Raw genomic sequence first — 16,917 nt, 5'->3', positions numbered from 1 at the left:
CCTAGTCTCACACCACAAACTGCTAGGCTTTAGGCACACAAAATATAGCAAAACCTAATCAAAAACAGAGTCTGTGCTTTGCAGCTCTGGGGAGAAGTCAGAACTGCTGCTGGCTTTTGAAATATGCTTCTGAATACGAAATAGAATAATTGAGAGAGTTATAGACAAACTTCCAGCTCACTGGGACTTCAGACCCCTTGTTTAGATCTTGCGAGTGAGGAAACAGGCTCAGAGAAGTCTGACCTCTCCAGGGTTCTTCCAACTCATTGTGAAAAAATGAAGGGAAAGCAAATAAATACTGATGAAATGAGAACTTTTCTCTTGAACAGTATCTAAATCCCGTAAAATGGGCTTCTCTACCTCAAGTCATATCTGGTTATAATTTAATTTAATACAAAAGGTCATTAAATAAGATGGTATCTTGTAGATGGGCCTGGTAGACAGGATAATAGCTCCCAGGAGTGGGTGTTCAGGCTAGAGGTAAAATGCCTCCATATCGTATCGGAATACCTGGGTCCTATCCTAGGTTTGAGTTTTTGACTCCAGTTTCCTGCCAACTCATACGGGAGGTGATGGTGATAGCTCAGGTAATTGAGTTCCTGTCACCCATATGGGAAATCTGGGTTATGTCTGGGTCCCAACTTCAGCCTGGTACACCCCTAGTGCGGGTATTTAGGGAATGACCCAGAAGATGGCAGATTTCTCTCTCTCTCTCTCTCTCTCCCTCCCTCCCTCCCTGTGTGTGCATTTTCTCTTCTTGATTTCTCTTAAATAAATAATTTAAAACAAGAATAATAGCTACCTAAAGATATTTACATGTTGACACCAGACGCTGTGAATATATTATCTTAAATGCTAAAAAGGATTTTGCAAAGGTGATTGTGTTAAGGATTTTGAGGAATGGAAGTTATCCTGAATTACCATTTTCTAGGTGTGTCCAATATAATCACAGGCGTCTTTACACAAGAGGGCAGGATAAGCAGAGAAGTCACAAGTGGAGATACGACTAGAATAGAAGTGGGGGTGGAAGGAGATAGACATGGGGAACAAGTGAGCCAGCACCTGACTCTGGCTTATAAAATGGAAGAAGGAGCCACAAACCAATGAATGTAGGTAACTTCTAAAAACAAGAAAACTTATTCTACAAAGAATGTATCCCTGGGGCTGGCTTTGTGGCAGAGTGAGTAAAGCCACTGCCTGCAACACTGGCATCCAATATGGGTGCTCATTTGAGTCCTGGTTGCTCCACATCCAATCCAGATCCCTGCTAATGGTCTAGGAAAAGCAGCAGAAGGTGGCCCAAGTGTTTGATCCCCTGCCATCCATGTGGGGGACTCAGATGAAGCTCCTAACTTCCTTCTGGCCCAGGTCCAACTGTTGCATCTGTCTGAGGAGAGAACCAGCAGATAGAAGTCCTCTCTCTCTCTCTCTCTCTCTCTCTCTCTCTCTGTAATTCTTTCAAATAAACAAACAAATAAATAAATCTTTAGAGAAAGCAAACAAACAAGCAAGCAAGAAAGTAAGCAAGGATGCCCTGTGTATAGAAAGAATATATCTCTGCCAACTCATTTTAGATTTCCATGCCAAAGCTGGGAATAGAGTTTTACTGACTGAGAGCGCTAGGACCTGATATGCAACCTTGGGCATACTTGGCATCTCCACTCCCGAGGCCCTGCAGCTCTTCAGGGCACAGTGGATGACCAATATGCTAGATCATTCTTGATGGGAACTCTACATTCCCTATCCTTGCTCCCTCCATGGTCTCAGAGGAAGCTATTGGCTGTTCTCTTCTTCTAGTGGGCTCCCTTTTCTACCTCTTCCAACCTTGCAGACCGAGTGGACAAACCTTTGGTGAGCACTTGACCTTTTCCTCTCCCTTAATGGAATATGTCATAGAGAAGAAAATGTGATGTTAATGAGCAGAAGAAAGACTGAACTTTGAGTGATTGTTTTGGCCGTTTCCAATCAACCCATTCAACCACAGTTTCTTATAGCGACTGAATTGGTTGCCAGTCACTGAGGGCTCAAGGTCACATTTCATGGGCATGGTTGACCCAGTCACTGAGGGCTCAAGGTTACATTCCATGGGCATCTCTCCTTATTTCTCAGCTGCCATGACCCTCTTCCCAGCCTTCCACAGTCTTTAAAATGGCCTTCTCAGGGCATTCTCTGCTTAGGTCATAGCTCCAATCTATCCTGAAATATGGCAAAGGTATATATCCTTCAAAACATCACTGCACAATATGATAGCCACATATGGCTAAGGAAACACACATCTAATTAACACTAAAAACTCATTTGCTGAGTCTCACTAGTCATATTTCATGCACTCAAAAGCTACTGTGTCTGGTGGCCACCATATGGGACAGTGCAGACACAGAACATTTCTATCATCACACAAAGTTCTGTTGGGCAGCCGTGTTCTTAAATGGAAATAATCTGATCATGCTTTTGCTTGTATTTGCCTAACAGGAAACCTACTCCCTTTCCTAGGTGGTGTAAATCCTTTATGTACTGGCTCTTATCACTTTGTTTAGTGTCGCCCTTCCTCAGACACACTGGTCAGTTTCTGGAAAATGACCTCTCTCCCTGCCCCTGCCCTACCACTTATCATTCAAGGATCAGTTCCACTGTTTCTCTGAAAATTTCACTGAACTAACTTTGATGTCTACTCTTCTCCAACACTAGGAGTTACACTCGGATGGATTGATTTTAAATAACAGTTTTGTTTTTGTCATATTTTGTCATTTTTTGGCACACTTGTCTCTCAGTCGATGGTAGGAACATGCTTTATTTCTGTGTGTGCATGTATTTGTATGCAAACCCACACACATTTATATACTATATATGTGTATATTTTTAAATTCAAAGAATGGACTTGTCAAACATCATAAAATGTTGTAAAATATCCAAGTTTCCTTAGAATTCTTTTAAAAATGGATTGTTCCATCTTAGGAATTAGTAAGGTACAATTCATCTAATATGCTACCATGGTCACTTACGTAATATCAATATTGGATTCTGAAGACAGGGTAGAAATATTTTTATTGTAAACTATAATTATTTTCAGCAAGGTCACATTGATGTAGATAGATCAGCTAGATCATTAAGTGTCCAATAATTTATCAAGTTTTATGCTATGAATAAAACTTACTGTAGCAGTCACGCAAAGGAATCTGGCTGGAAGTTTCCAGATAAAACAATGGGCAGTGTTCAATTCTCTGTTATATTTATTCACTCAAATTGCTTCCCTATTTTGGAGAACCACTGCATTTAACTTAATGAAAATATCAGCTTTGCTCTCCAAGAAAGTTTGGGTAAAGCCTTGTCTCTAAGGAATGATATCCATGGCTAACACTGATAAATCAGGATTCATTAGACACTCAAGAAAGTGGAGTTAATGCTGACTTTCTTATACTCTAGGAATTTGGGTATACCCAGAATTTAAGTGCTTGAATGATTGAACCATGCTTCCCACATTTAATTGGGCATTTTCTCTTTAATTTGAAATACATTAAATTGTATAAAAATAATAGCTACCTTTCATGAGAGGTCTCCCAAGTGTCCAGCACTTGGCCATCTAAGCTCCACAGATCCTCCTCAACCTGGGTACTCTTGTCTCCATTTCACATGATAGAGATGAGGCTGATGATCCAGCTGGATTTTAGGGGGTGTCTGATGCAGGAAGCTAAAATTTCATAATATATTTTGTACCTTCTCAAAAGACAGTGACATATCTATTCTATGTTGTACTTCAGTGTTTTTTTTCCCTCATCCTTCTACCTTTTTTTTTAATTATTTTTTATTTTTTTAACTTTTATTTAGCAAATATAAATTTCCAAAGTACAGCTTATGGATTACAATGGCTCGCCCCCCGTAACTTCCCTCCCACCAAAACCCTCCCAACTCCCACTCCCTCTCCCCTTCCATTCACATCAAGATTCATTTTCAATTATCTTTGTATACAGAAGATCAATTTAGTATATATTAAGTAAAGATTTCAACAGTTTGCACCCACACAGAAACACAAAGTGTAAAATATTGTTTGAGTACAAGTTATAGCATTAATTCACATTGAACAACACATTAAGGACAGAGATCCTACATGAGGAGTAAATGCACAGTGACTCCTGTTGTTGACTTAACAAATTGACACTCTTGTTTATGGCATCAGTAATCTCCCTAGGCTCTTGTCATGAGTTGCCAAGGCTATGGAAGCCTTTTGAGTTTGCTGACTTCGATCTTATTTAGACAAGGTCATAGTCAAAGTGGAAGTTCTCTCCTCCCTTCAGAGAAAGGTACCTCCTTCTTTGATGTCCCGTTCTTTCCACTGGGATCTCACTCGCAGAGATCTTACATTTAGTCTTTTTCTTTGCTTTTTTTTTTTTTTTTTTTTTTTTTTTTTTTGCCAGAGTGTCTTGGCTTTCCATGCCTAAAATACTCTCATGGGCTCTTCAGCCAGATACGAATGCCTTAGGGGCTGGTTCTGAGGCCAGAGTGCTGTTTAGGACATTTGCCATTCTACGAGTCTGCTGTGTATCCCGCTTCCCATGTTGGATCATTCTCTCCCTTTTTTATTCTATCAGTTAGTATTAGCAGACACTAGTCTTGTTTGTGTGATCCCTTTGATTCTTAGTCCTATCATTATGATCAATTGTGTACTGAAATTGATCACTTGGACTAGTGAGATGGCATTGGTACATGTAACCTTGATTTGACTGAATTGGAATCCCTGGCACATTTCTAACTCTACCATTTGGGGCAAGTGAGCTTGAGCATTAGTGTTTAAATAAATTTAGAAATCAATGCACAGGAACTTTGGAGATAAGGAGAATTTCTCTTAGCATGAAAAGCAAACTACCTGATAATAGAGAAGGAAAATGGAAGGCATCAGTTCACAAATGCTAAATCACATCCATCACCTGAAAGGCTGCCTCCTGTTGGCCTTTTCTTACTTTTGGATGTAGTGACTGATAAAGGTTTGAATCCTCTCTCCCTTTTGCTCACCTGTGTGACTCCCTTTGAAATCTTGAATAGTATATGGAAAAACCTACAATACAATTATATTCCACTCCAACATGCCATATATTGAACTATTAAAATTTATGTTCTAGGATTTACAGGGAATAATCTGGAAGGTTGTAAACAAAAAGTGATAATAGCAATGATGTTGGAATCAGCATTCTTATCTTTAATCTCTAGTGAAAAGTTATTTTGCTACAAAAGAAGTTACTTTTAATTTAATTAAATATACAAATTAAAGAATTTGGTTAACTTGAAAATGAAGCCTCATTTTATTATTTTCTAGAAAAATTGGTTAATGATTTCTAACTCATTTGAGTTTGGAAAGGTCAAATTTCCGGAATCTCCAAGGAAGGATGTGAAGTATGTTGTTTTCCAAAAAGGAAGGGCTATAACCAAACCTGGGATGAGAGGGAATTAGAGGAAAGTCAGCCAATGCCAGAAAAACAGCAGCAGAACTCAGACCCTTTGTAGCAAAGAAAGACTGGTAGTCAACAGATTGGAAAGCTGTTTGGAGGACTGATGATGACACACAAAGAGCACATGGCACAGTGTGTGGCCTGAGAGCCGATCCCCCAAAGGCAGCCATGTTGGACACCAGTGATGTTCCAGGCATAGCATAGAATGATGAGAGGCAAGCACCATCAAGCACAAGGCCAAGATGAGAGCAAGATCTCAGACATCTATCCGTGCCAATGAAGCTAAATAACAGACAGAGTCTGTGAAGGTGCACAAAGCGTGGGGTGCCCATCAATACAACTACCTCTACCCAAACCTGTGAAGACAAAGTTCAAGGGGGAGAATCTGTGTCTTGCAGGGCCTGCAGGCCCAAGTAAGGGAACAAGAGGTGGTGGTTAGGAGCAAGACGGACACAATGCTTGTCTGGTAAAAAACTACACAAAACCTCTCCAATTTTCTCCTCTTTAAAGCTAAATATGAGCTGCAAAGAGTCATAAATAAGAGTGTCAATTGTTAAATCAACAACAGGAGTCACTGTGCACTTATCCCCCATGTAGGGTCTCTGTCCTTAATGTGTTGTACTATGTGAATTAACAGTAAAACTACTACTCAAACAGTACTCTGTACTTTGTGTGTCTGTGCGGGTGCAGTCTGTTGAAATATTTACTTAGTAAATACTAAGTTGATCTTCTGTATATAACGATAATTGAAAATGAATCTTGATGAAGAATGGGATGGGAGAGGGAGTGGGAGATGGGATGGTTGTGGGTGGGAGGGAGGTTATGGGGGGAAAAAGCCGCTATAATCCAAAAGTTGTAGTTTGGAAATTTGTATTTATTAAATAAAAGTTAAAAAAAAAAAACAGAAAAAATCTAAATGTGAAGAGTAAACTAGAACTCCGAAAGGCATTTAAGTGGCTTGACCTGCAGAATTAAAGAAAATCTCAAGTTGGTAGTCAGGACTGAGGATGCACACCAACGAGTCGCTCAGCCAGATGAGCAGTTACAAACAGGAGAGCTGCTATTATTGCTCCTAAAAGTTAGGCCAACACTGGCTGGACTTCTGACTGGTGCATGCCACCCTCGCCCACGCCCTATTTCTCAAGTGAAAGGTCTCTGAAAATAGTGACCCTGGAAGGTCCCGGGGCTGCTGCACATCACCTCTCTCAGTGGGCTCCACCTAGCCTCCTCTTCCCTCCAAGCAGCTCGATTCGTTATTAGGAAACAATGCAAAATAGATTTGAGATGGAAGGCCAGGAAACACAAATGACACGGATGAAACAAGTTTTGTTTCTAATCATCATAAAATCAACTCACGTTTGTGACATACTTCTGGTTTCAGCCACTTTTTACTTGATCCTTCCTTGCATATGTACTGAGGGCCCCTGGTCAGTGTTCTGGATTCTTGAAGGAATGTTACTGAACAGCACCCAGTGGGTTTCTGTTCTCCTGGAGCACCTGCTTCCACTGGGTAGCAGATAATGGGTCACAGTCAGAAAAGGAAGTAAATTCACTCTGATAAACATCGTGAAGCCAAAAATAAAGTGAAATGATGACGCTTTACATTGGCTCCTGTGGGGAGGACAAGCCTCTCTTAGAAAGTGGTGTTTGAGTTGAGGTGGGAATTATACAGTGACACGCAAGGTCTGAAGGACCAAATTTCAAGGCAGAGGGAAACATTGGTATGAAGGCCCGAAGAGGGGAGTAACCCCTGGATGCTCCAGGGAAGGTTTGCGAGCGAGATATGGTTAGAGCGAGGGTGAGGGACAGGCTGAAGAGGCGGACATGTGTTTTCAGTTCAGGGGAGGCACTGACAGGTCCTAGGCAAGATAAAGGTGTTCTTTCTGTTTCCAAACTGCAGCTCTGGCTGCTTTATGGAGAGGCGCTAACAGAGGGCAAGGCAGACAAAGGCAAGCAGGCAGGTACGAGTGGCTCTGCATAGCCCAGGCCAGAGACAGCAGAGCCTGGACTAGGGCAGCCATGGAGGAGCTGCAGAGGAGCCAGTGTGGCCCAGCACAAACACCGCTGGCTAAGGTGCAAGAGCCGCGGGCGGATGTTGGAGTTGTTGTGGAGGTAACATTGACATAATCACAAGCTGGCCAGCGACTGTGAACAATAGAATGATCCTGAGTGACTCCCCAGCTTCTGGTTTGAATAACTTAATGCACACATCATCTGCTAAGATGGAGAAAAATGTGGGGGCTGTGGATCTTTGAAGACAAAAATAACCTGCACAACTCTACATGATAGGTACTGCGATAGGTACCACGTTATCCATGAGAAAATGGAGCCTTGAAGACGTCCAACATCACACACGTAGATTGACAGCAGCATAATGAGATTAAGCCCAGAGAGGGAGACCGCAGGCCTGCCCTCCCAGCCACTTCTGGGCCCGATCACCATTACCTCCACCAAGTGAGTAGAGTACAACAGTAACAGAAGAGTCTTGGTACTCACCAGAAGTACTCAAGTTCCAGAGACAGAAGGTAATCTTGGAATTATAGCAAAGAGAATCAAATGAACTCTTTCCTTGTGAATACTTTCCCTACAGTATTTGGGCCACAACACTGATGATATCAATGCCAGCTGCCTTTCGGTTGTCTTTTCTATCTAAGGTAGATAATATCAGCCAAATAAACTGAGTTTCCTGATTCTCTTCCAGGAAAAACAACCAAAGGGAATAAAAACAAAACACCTGCCTTGTCATTAGTTCCAAATGTCAGTATTCCTTTCAGACTATCTTAATGCCAATGCAGCCCTGACTTTTTTTTTCTTTCATGTTTCCTGCCTGGGAACTTTTCTCTTACAGGATATTAAACCTGGCAATCACGGCTGTCTTTCTACGATAACAGGAGTAGGGAAGAGGCTCAATCAATTGTGAGTTCCCGGCACTGGGCCCAGAGAAACTGTGAATTATTGATGGGCCGCTCTGAAGGTGACTGACGCTCACCATGGGCAGGAAGCGGTGACTTCTCTTGCTCCTTGGAACCAAGTGTCTCCATTTGCAGCACAGAGGGATCCTGTGTGACCTCACAGGTTGCCACGAGCAGTTACACTCGCTCGGCTGTGGGGGTGGCATTTGACATAAGAACACTTTGCAGAACAAGAGAATGTTAGCAGCACAATTAATAAATCGCATCACCCTTTAAAAATAGGGTCTATTTTTGCACTTATTCCCGAGTTGTGAGAACTTCTGCCTTTGAAATGTTGCTGTTTGCACTGAAGAAAGACTGAAATTGAATCCGCTGCTTCTCCCCGGGAGCTGTGTCTTGTATTCTTGACAATTTCACTTGCCTCTGAGTTCTCTTTAGGCAGGGCCACAGCAAAGAGCAAGGCTTACATGTTCTTGGTGTGAAGTAAACCCTGGGTTCACCTCAAATAGTAGTATTGAGCCATTAACGAGTCTCTGAACTCTGGACCTCATTCAGTTCAGTACCCAGTTTGTGAAGTTCTGTATTACCAGCGGAGAGTTGGGCGGCAATGGCCTTGTAATGAGTTTGCACCTGACTTATATTTTATCAACTCTAGGTTTACAGTTTATGCTATCCAGAGTGGTGAACTCAAACATGCTTGCAAAGACATTGTTTAAATATCTGGGGGAGTTTTCTGGCTCTGGAAAGATTATTCTGTCGTGGTGCCCTGGAGCCATGACTGCTGGCTCCGTCGAGTGGTAGTTGTAGAGCGTGATCATTGTTTAGTTAAAATTCTTTAGTTTTCTTCTTTTATTTTCTGTGTAAGTTTTAGAGAATCTATGGCCAAAGATAATTATATTTTTAAATTTCTTTCATTTTAAATTCTTCTCTCAGCCTTCCAAGGAGGTCCCTAGAATGGGTTTGCCAGCTGTGTCTGTGGAACCTAGGCAAGGCAGAGCAGAGGGAGAAGCCATATGGAGCTCACGTTGCGGGAGCTCATCCCAACCAGGGAAACAGCAAACTCAAGCTGGCTGTGTTGCTGTGGCTTCTCTCAGGAGGTGCCACGTGGACAGTAACAGCTTGTGTGAAGGTAAGAAACACAAGTGACTCAGCTGGGACATACAGCACGGCAGTGGGGAGAAGCCACTGAAGAATCCAGATGGGCTTCCTGTCTGTGGCAAGACAGGACTTGACAGTGGAATGCCAATCTCTTGTGAGTGGACCATCTGCCCGGGAAATCCCTGGCAGTACGGCTGAGAGTGTTAATTCTGAACACAAAGTGTTCCCTCTCCAAGGCTCTCGCATACATTCTCAGACGCAGAGACAGACATGTCATCAAGAAGCTGCACCACGGACATTTTCAGGGGCGTTCCAGCCAGGGTGCTGGAAGATGTGGTGCAGGGCCCCTTGTTAAAGGGAGGACAGTCCTGTGTCCTGCTTGCCCTGTGTGGGCTCAGAGGGCAGGAGGACGAATGAGGTTGGGTTTATTCCCGGCATAAGCATAGAATTTCCAGGGTTAGAAGGCAGAAGGTGAAAATTTCCTTTTAAAAAATGAGTAGTTTGGGGGTAGCAGCTTTAAGAAATCTGCAGTCTGGAAGGTAGTATATGCCCTCTGCCCCCAGGCAGCCCATGGCAGCAAATCTCCCTGACAAATGGTGTCTAGCTGGGGACAAGTAGGGAAAAGGCTTCAAGCTCCTCTTTCGGAGTCAGTTGCATTGACTGAATACTAACATGCAGCTTTCCAACTAGAATAGTCAATGTTAATGTGGGTTCGATGTGAATAAATTGACTAATCTCTCCTGATGACCTCATTCACAGAAACTGATGACCTATGCAGGCCTTCATTTACCCTTAGTTGTGAAGACACAAAACTACCTCAAAACGGATTTATCATAATTATTCCTTAGCAAAAGCTAGCAAAATAGAGTGATAAAGGCCAATAAATTGTTGCCTGCTATGTGGATTTCTTTTCTAATTTTTTAATCCAAACAGCCAAGCAATTATCTCAAATGCATGGAGCAGTCCACAGGAAATCAGGAAAGGCGACAGAGGAAGAAGGAACGGCTCTAACTTCCGGGTTCCATTTGGCTGTGGGCCTGGCAATGCGAGCTGCTCTCCTCTTTGGCCCTAAGGCATCAGACGCAGCCAGGGAGAGTCTGACTTCTCAGGAAGCCACATCAAATGAACAGAGTCCACGGAGGGCTACTGAGTGAGTGATGGGCGTGAAGTCAGTAGTAAACATGAAGCCATTCACATGTATTTATGTGACAGGTGCTGTGCCAATCTCTGGGGATCCAGTAGTGACCACAACCTAGTGTCTGCTCCGAAGGAGACTCAATTTATTGAAGCGGACAAATGAAACTGTCCACAACAATACATTGTTCTAAGTACTACACAGAGAAGAGGATCCCCATTGTTTTTCTGCCTAAAAGCCTGAGAAATGTGACATGTTCCTGTGTTTTCAGTTGTTGCAACTGTGTGTGTGTCCATGGGGGTAGAGAACACACAGAAAAGGGAAGCCGAGGGTCTTCCAAGAGCAAAGGGGGAGCCTGGCACAGCCTTCGAAGGTCAGGATGAGCTCTAAGAGGAGAGATCTCGGAACGAAGACCCAAAGGAGCTAGTCAGGACTGGTAAGCCTTGGTGTCTCTGAAGTGTGCATAAAGGCAGGACTAAAAGAGCAGAGATTGCGGTGGAAGACTTGAACTTGAACTCTGCTGCCTGGTGACAGTGAAAACAGTGGGTCTCTGGACTTGAAAAGCCCGGGCACAGGTCACAGGGAAGACATTAGACATCAATAAAGTGAAAGGTTCCTGACCGAGTGCTGAGAACTTTAGGCCTCTGTTTCCCTTGCTTTCAGAACACTGAGATCAGAAAAGTGAACAAGGACCTGCCAAGCTCCTCACAAATGTCTACAGATACGAAGGGTGGGTTCCCACGGCACGGCTCATCTGGGTCACACTCCAGTGAAGTTCACGCTGGACACAACACATGCATGTGCACAGAACTCCTGGAGCAGTGAAGTCGCAGCAGAAAGCAGGTGACGCATGCCAAGAGGATTCGCTGCAGAGACTTTAATGATGGGAATGCTTAGGAGTGGGGAGAGCGACAGCCATCAGAAAAGACTGGTGCTCGGTGCAGGGCTAAGTATGGCTGGGAAGACTGGGAAGAAGGGGAGGAGAGAATGGTGTTTCCAGAGATGGAGCAATGCGAGAGGGCCTCTTCTGGCCACAGCAACAGAATGGTTTTTATCAACCAGGGACAATTCTCCCCACAGGAGGCACTGGCAAGGTCTGAACACATTTCTGGTTGTCAAGACATTGGGGGGAATTGGGTGCTACTGACATCTAGAAGAAATAGCCCAGTGATACCACTAAACAATCCGTAATGCCCAGTACAGACCCCACAATAAACAATGTTCAGTGTCCCCATGTCAACAGGGTCAAGGTTACAGAATCCTGCAATGGAGGAACACAGCCAATCGCAGAACAATGGCTGGGCAGAGTGAATGGGAATGGGAAGCCCCCTCTGCCTCTCCTGCTATTGTTGATCTCCTGTTGGTGCAGCCTTCAATCAGCCTCTGAGTGCCACACTTGAAAATGAACAGGGAAACAGAAAACTGTAAAACAAATAGGAAACATGAACATGCTGTAAGTAGGCTGCAGTCCCAGTCAAAGGTTTTAAGTATTAATTTGTTTTGAGCATTCATTCATTAGTGTTTTCTGATAGACATGAAAATCTGCATTTGTCCAAGAGTGGGATTAAAAATGCTGGGGATGGGACAGGAACACCTCGAGAACAAACAGCTGGCTTAGAAATTAAAATGTGAAAGCAAAAAGGAAAATCTTACTATGAGTGGTTTCAATTTTGGCCAGCAACCAGTAACAATGCTGATTTTCACATCTAGCTCGATGTGGGGAGAAACACAGCACACAAAACACACTAGACTGAGAAGTCAGGCGGCAGAGGGACCACAAGCACACAAGTGCCAGAAGCTGATCAGAACTCGGATTAGCTCAGACCATGCAGCAGGAAGATGGAGCCCATTTACTTTTGCCCTTCGAGTCCCCCGTAGCCTCACCTCCTAATTGGGCAATGCACAGTCACATATCGTGCAGCTCTGCGTGTTTGCCCGTCTAAAGTCTCAGCAAGTGCAGTAAGTGTCCTTAAGCAAAAGGCCAACCTGTTTTCCTCTAATTTCAGTATAGTGGAAAAGGGTTCTCACTGCCTGGGGACCTCAGGAACTTCCTGGAAAGATAATGACTGGACAAGTGGAGATTCCTGATATCCGGGACTAAGGTCCCCAAACCAGTGAGGGAGAAGGACAAGCCACCCCCCCCCACACACACACATGGAGTCCAGAAGGGAACACAGTTCAATTAAAGCACTGTGTTCACTTGGATTGGCTCTCTACTGGGCCTAAGGAGCAGAGGTTGGTTTCTTAAAGTGATAGAGCTATACCAAATGGCACCTATCAAGAGAATGAAGAGATGAGTATGGATTGAGATAAAATATTTACAAAAGGTAAACCAGATTGTCATCTAAAATATACAAAGAACACATAAAATCCAACAGTAAGACCAAAAGCAGCCTGCTAGTTTTCAAAGGGCAAAAGACTTGAACAAGGTACCTCACCAGAAAAGATAAACAGATGGCAAATGAGCATGTCCAACTCCATATGTCTTTAGGGAATTTCAGATTAAACCAATGATGAGATAGCACTAAATACCCATTAGGAAGACTAAAACCCAACATACTGACAACAGCAGTTGCTGATCAGGAGGTGGTGCAATGGGAACTCATTCACTGCTGGTGGGGTCGCAGAACAGTGCAGCCACTTGGCAACCATTTGGCAGTTTCTTACTAAACAAATGCACTGATTCCCCAAAAGCAGCTGAATCCCATGAAGAAACCCAAGATGCAGGTTTGTTCTGGTGGATGGGCTGGGAACATGTATCACATGAATTATGGGGACTTATTCTATATTTCTAGCATGGAGATTATTAATATCGAATAGGAGAGCAGCTATGATTGCCACAGTGGGGAAAAGCGGGAGGTGGTGTACAGAAGCAGTCACCACCAAGAGCCACTCAGCAACAAATGGAAAAGCACAGGAGGGTTAGAGGGTGTGCTGGAGCCGCTGAGTGAAGGAAGAGGCGAGATGGCAGAACTGCCATGTGCAGTTGGACCAGTTACTCACTGCACAAGGATGTCCAGCTAAGGGGATCAAAGCATGACTGGATCCAGCCCTAAACCCACTCTTTTTTTTTTTTTCCTGACAGGCAGAGTGGATAGTGAGAGAGAGAGACAGAGAGAAAGGTCTTCCTTTTGCCGTTGTTTCACCTTCCAATGGCCTCCGCAGTCGGCGCTGCAGCCGGCGCATAGCACTGATCTGAAGGCCGGAGCCAGGTGCTTCTCCTAGTCTCCCATGGGGTGCAGGGCCCAAGGACTTGGGCCATCCTCCACTGCACTCCCGGGCCATCGCAGAGGGCTAGCCTGGAAGAGGGGCAACTGGGACTAGAACCCGGTGTGCCGGTGCCACAAGGCGGAGGATTAGCCTATTGAGCCGTGGCGCCCACCTAAACCCACTCTTTAAGCTGGACTGTAATTGCCAGGAGAAAAGGTACCCTTTCTTAATTTGCACAAAAATGTTACAAACTATAAAGGGAAACTGGCCATTTCATAACTTTTCATGAGAAACTTTTATCCAAGGTAAGCAATCCGGAGATAGATGTTCCAGCAGTTTTACTGGTGATGATGGTAGGTGTGTGTGTGTGTGTGTGTGTGTGTGTGTGCATGCGAGCATGTGTGCACGTGCAGGGGGTGGGAGAATAGATAAATGCGGTGATTTTGGGTTTGGGAACTGTTATTATTATCCCAGTGTAAATGAAGGTCCTACACATTGATTTTAATTTAATGAGAAGTCTTTTACAAAATAACTAATATGCACAAAACTCAAGTCTTTGTACTTTGTTGTTTTTCGTGGAAAGTTAATTACAGTTGACTTTTCAGGCAGGAGTGTGCATTTTTATATCCCTTCCTTAGTCCTCTTCTCTCTCTTTTTTCAAGAGTATCATGACATTAACTATATAAGGAAAGTTATTTAACTTGCCATCAGAGAGCATTTATAATTTAGATTTGAAGTGTAGAACAATACACTTTATTTAAAATGTTGAGGACATTATGCCATTCTACAAGAGAAAATGATTTTTTTGAGCAAGTTGCTAAGTACAGCAATTTCCTTCCAATGACATTACATGCTGCCTATTCCAATTGTTTTTCAAGAAACACACACATTAAATGTTATGTGTTAATCAGACCCCTGTTCAATACGAAAATGATTAGGGCATAAACATTTCATAATAGGAAGTTATGACTGAGGACTGAGAATGATATCTCCTGACTTGCTCTGTGGAACAGATAATCAAGTTGTCTTTCAAAGACTGAACCTGCAGTGAATGTTTTACTAGGGAAATAAATGAAATTGATTATATATTCTAGGGGAAAAAACACACTGTAATTACTTACAATATCTTTGTAAAATGTTTCTCCACGAGCAGAGATTTTCAGAATTGTTAGAAAATACAAGAGCATGGGTGCGGGAGTACATTAATCCCAGGACGCACAGGCAGAGGGGGACCTCGTGGGCTTTCCCACCCCTCTTCAGTCCAAGATGGCCATCTCCACTCTGCTCCAACTTGAAGGGACTTGGCTGTGGACTCCTCCACATGCCCAAGGAAATCTTGCATGGGGTCTTTTTTGGGTTTCAGAACACAGTGGGGGCTTTAACTGAGACCTACAAATCATTTCTGAAAATTCCCAGTCTTCAACTCTTCAGTTTCACCTGAAAAATCATTTTGACCCAATTTCTTCGCAGTGTTGACCCATCTCCATTATTTATTTTCTCCCATTGCCCTCCTTGTCACTAGATCAAAATGCAAGTCTGTACTTTCGCCTAGGACTGCTCAAAGAATAGACAACCTTAGGCAATCCTGTGCAGGATTGAAGCTCTGTATACCCTGGTGCTACTCCTCCCTCGTCACCCCAAGAGTGCTTTCTCTCATTTAAAAGAGATGATCTACACAACAACCTGTCAGGCCCCTGGGCTTCTCCTTGCCTCTTAGCCCCCCACTGCTCTGACCATCTTCTCCTGGAATTTTCATCTTATTACCAACCCTCCTCCAAGGGTTCCACTAAATGCTTTGCAAATAAATTCTCAGTAGTCTCAAAGCCTTCCTATAAAGTTCTTCCTCCTGCTGCTCTTGTTATTTTTTAATGCTCTTGATTTTCATCTAGTTGAACGAGTGACAGACATACAGACTCCACTCAGGTCTCCCACATGATGGCAGGGACCCAGACTCTTGAGCCATCATCTGCTGCCTCCCAGGATGAATTAGCAGGAAGCAGGGTTAGAAGTGGAGTGGCCTGGCAAAAGATCTCTGTGAGTGAGATCCCAGTGGAAAGAACAGGTCTTCAAAGAAGGAGGTACCTTTCTCTGAAGGGAGGAGAGAACCTCCACTTTGACTATGACCTTGTCTAAACAAGATAAGAATCAGAGAACTCAGAGGGCTTCCATAGCCTTGGAAACTCATGACTGGAGCATAGGGAGATTACTGATGCCATAGACAGGAGTGTCAATTTGTAAAGTCAACAACAGGAGTCACTGTGCACTTACTCCTCATGTAGGATCTCTGTCCTTAATGTGCTGTGCATTGAGATTTAATGCTATAACGAGTACTCAAACAATATATTTCACTTTGTGTTTCTATGGGGGTGCAAACTGTTGAAATCTTTACTTAATGTATACTAAACTGATCCTCTGTAAAAAAAAAAAGAAATTATCAACTCCCAACTTGACTCTCACTGGGATTAAACATGACAATAGGTCTGATCTGATTTCATCATCACTTAAAAAAATCATCTATTATTTTTCACTTCATGTTTCTGTGTGGGAGCAAACTGTTGAAATCCTTACTTAATGTATACTAAGCTGATCTTCTGTATATTAAGATAATCGAAAATGAATCTTGATGTGAATGGAAGGGGAGAGGGAGTGGGAAAGGGGAGGGTTGTGGGTGGGAGGGACGGTATGGGGGGGAAGCCATTGTAATCCATAAATCGTACTTTGGAAATTTATATTCATTAAATAAAAGTTAAAAAAAAAAAAGAAGAGGAGTGGCAAGAAATTGATCTGGCCCTCGTACATGGGATGTCGGTGTCTCAAGTGCCTGCTTAATATGCTGACTACAAGACCTGCCTCATTTTTTTCATTTGAAACAGAGGAAGGGAGGGAGGAAGAGACAGACCACACACACACACACACACACACACAGATTCCCTCATCTGCTGATTCAGTCCTCAAATGCCTGCAAAGGCCCCAGGCTGGCAGCCAAACATGAGAAGCTGAGCCATCTCCTGCTGCCTCCCAGGGTGTGTGTGTCTGTGTTAGCAGGAAGCTGGTGCCAGGGATTGAACCCACACACTCCACTGTGGGATGTGGGCATCATAACCACTTGCCTACACACTGG

The sequence above is a fragment of the Oryctolagus cuniculus genome, chromosome 16, assembly GCF_051225735.1.
Source record: "Oryctolagus cuniculus isolate XC-2025 breed Fujian yellow rabbit chromosome 16, ASM5122573v1, whole genome shotgun sequence".
Taxonomy (NCBI): Eukaryota; Metazoa; Chordata; class Mammalia; order Lagomorpha; family Leporidae; genus Oryctolagus; species Oryctolagus cuniculus.
The sequence above is the reverse complement of the archived record's forward strand: the minus strand, read 5'-3'. Positions refer to the sequence as shown.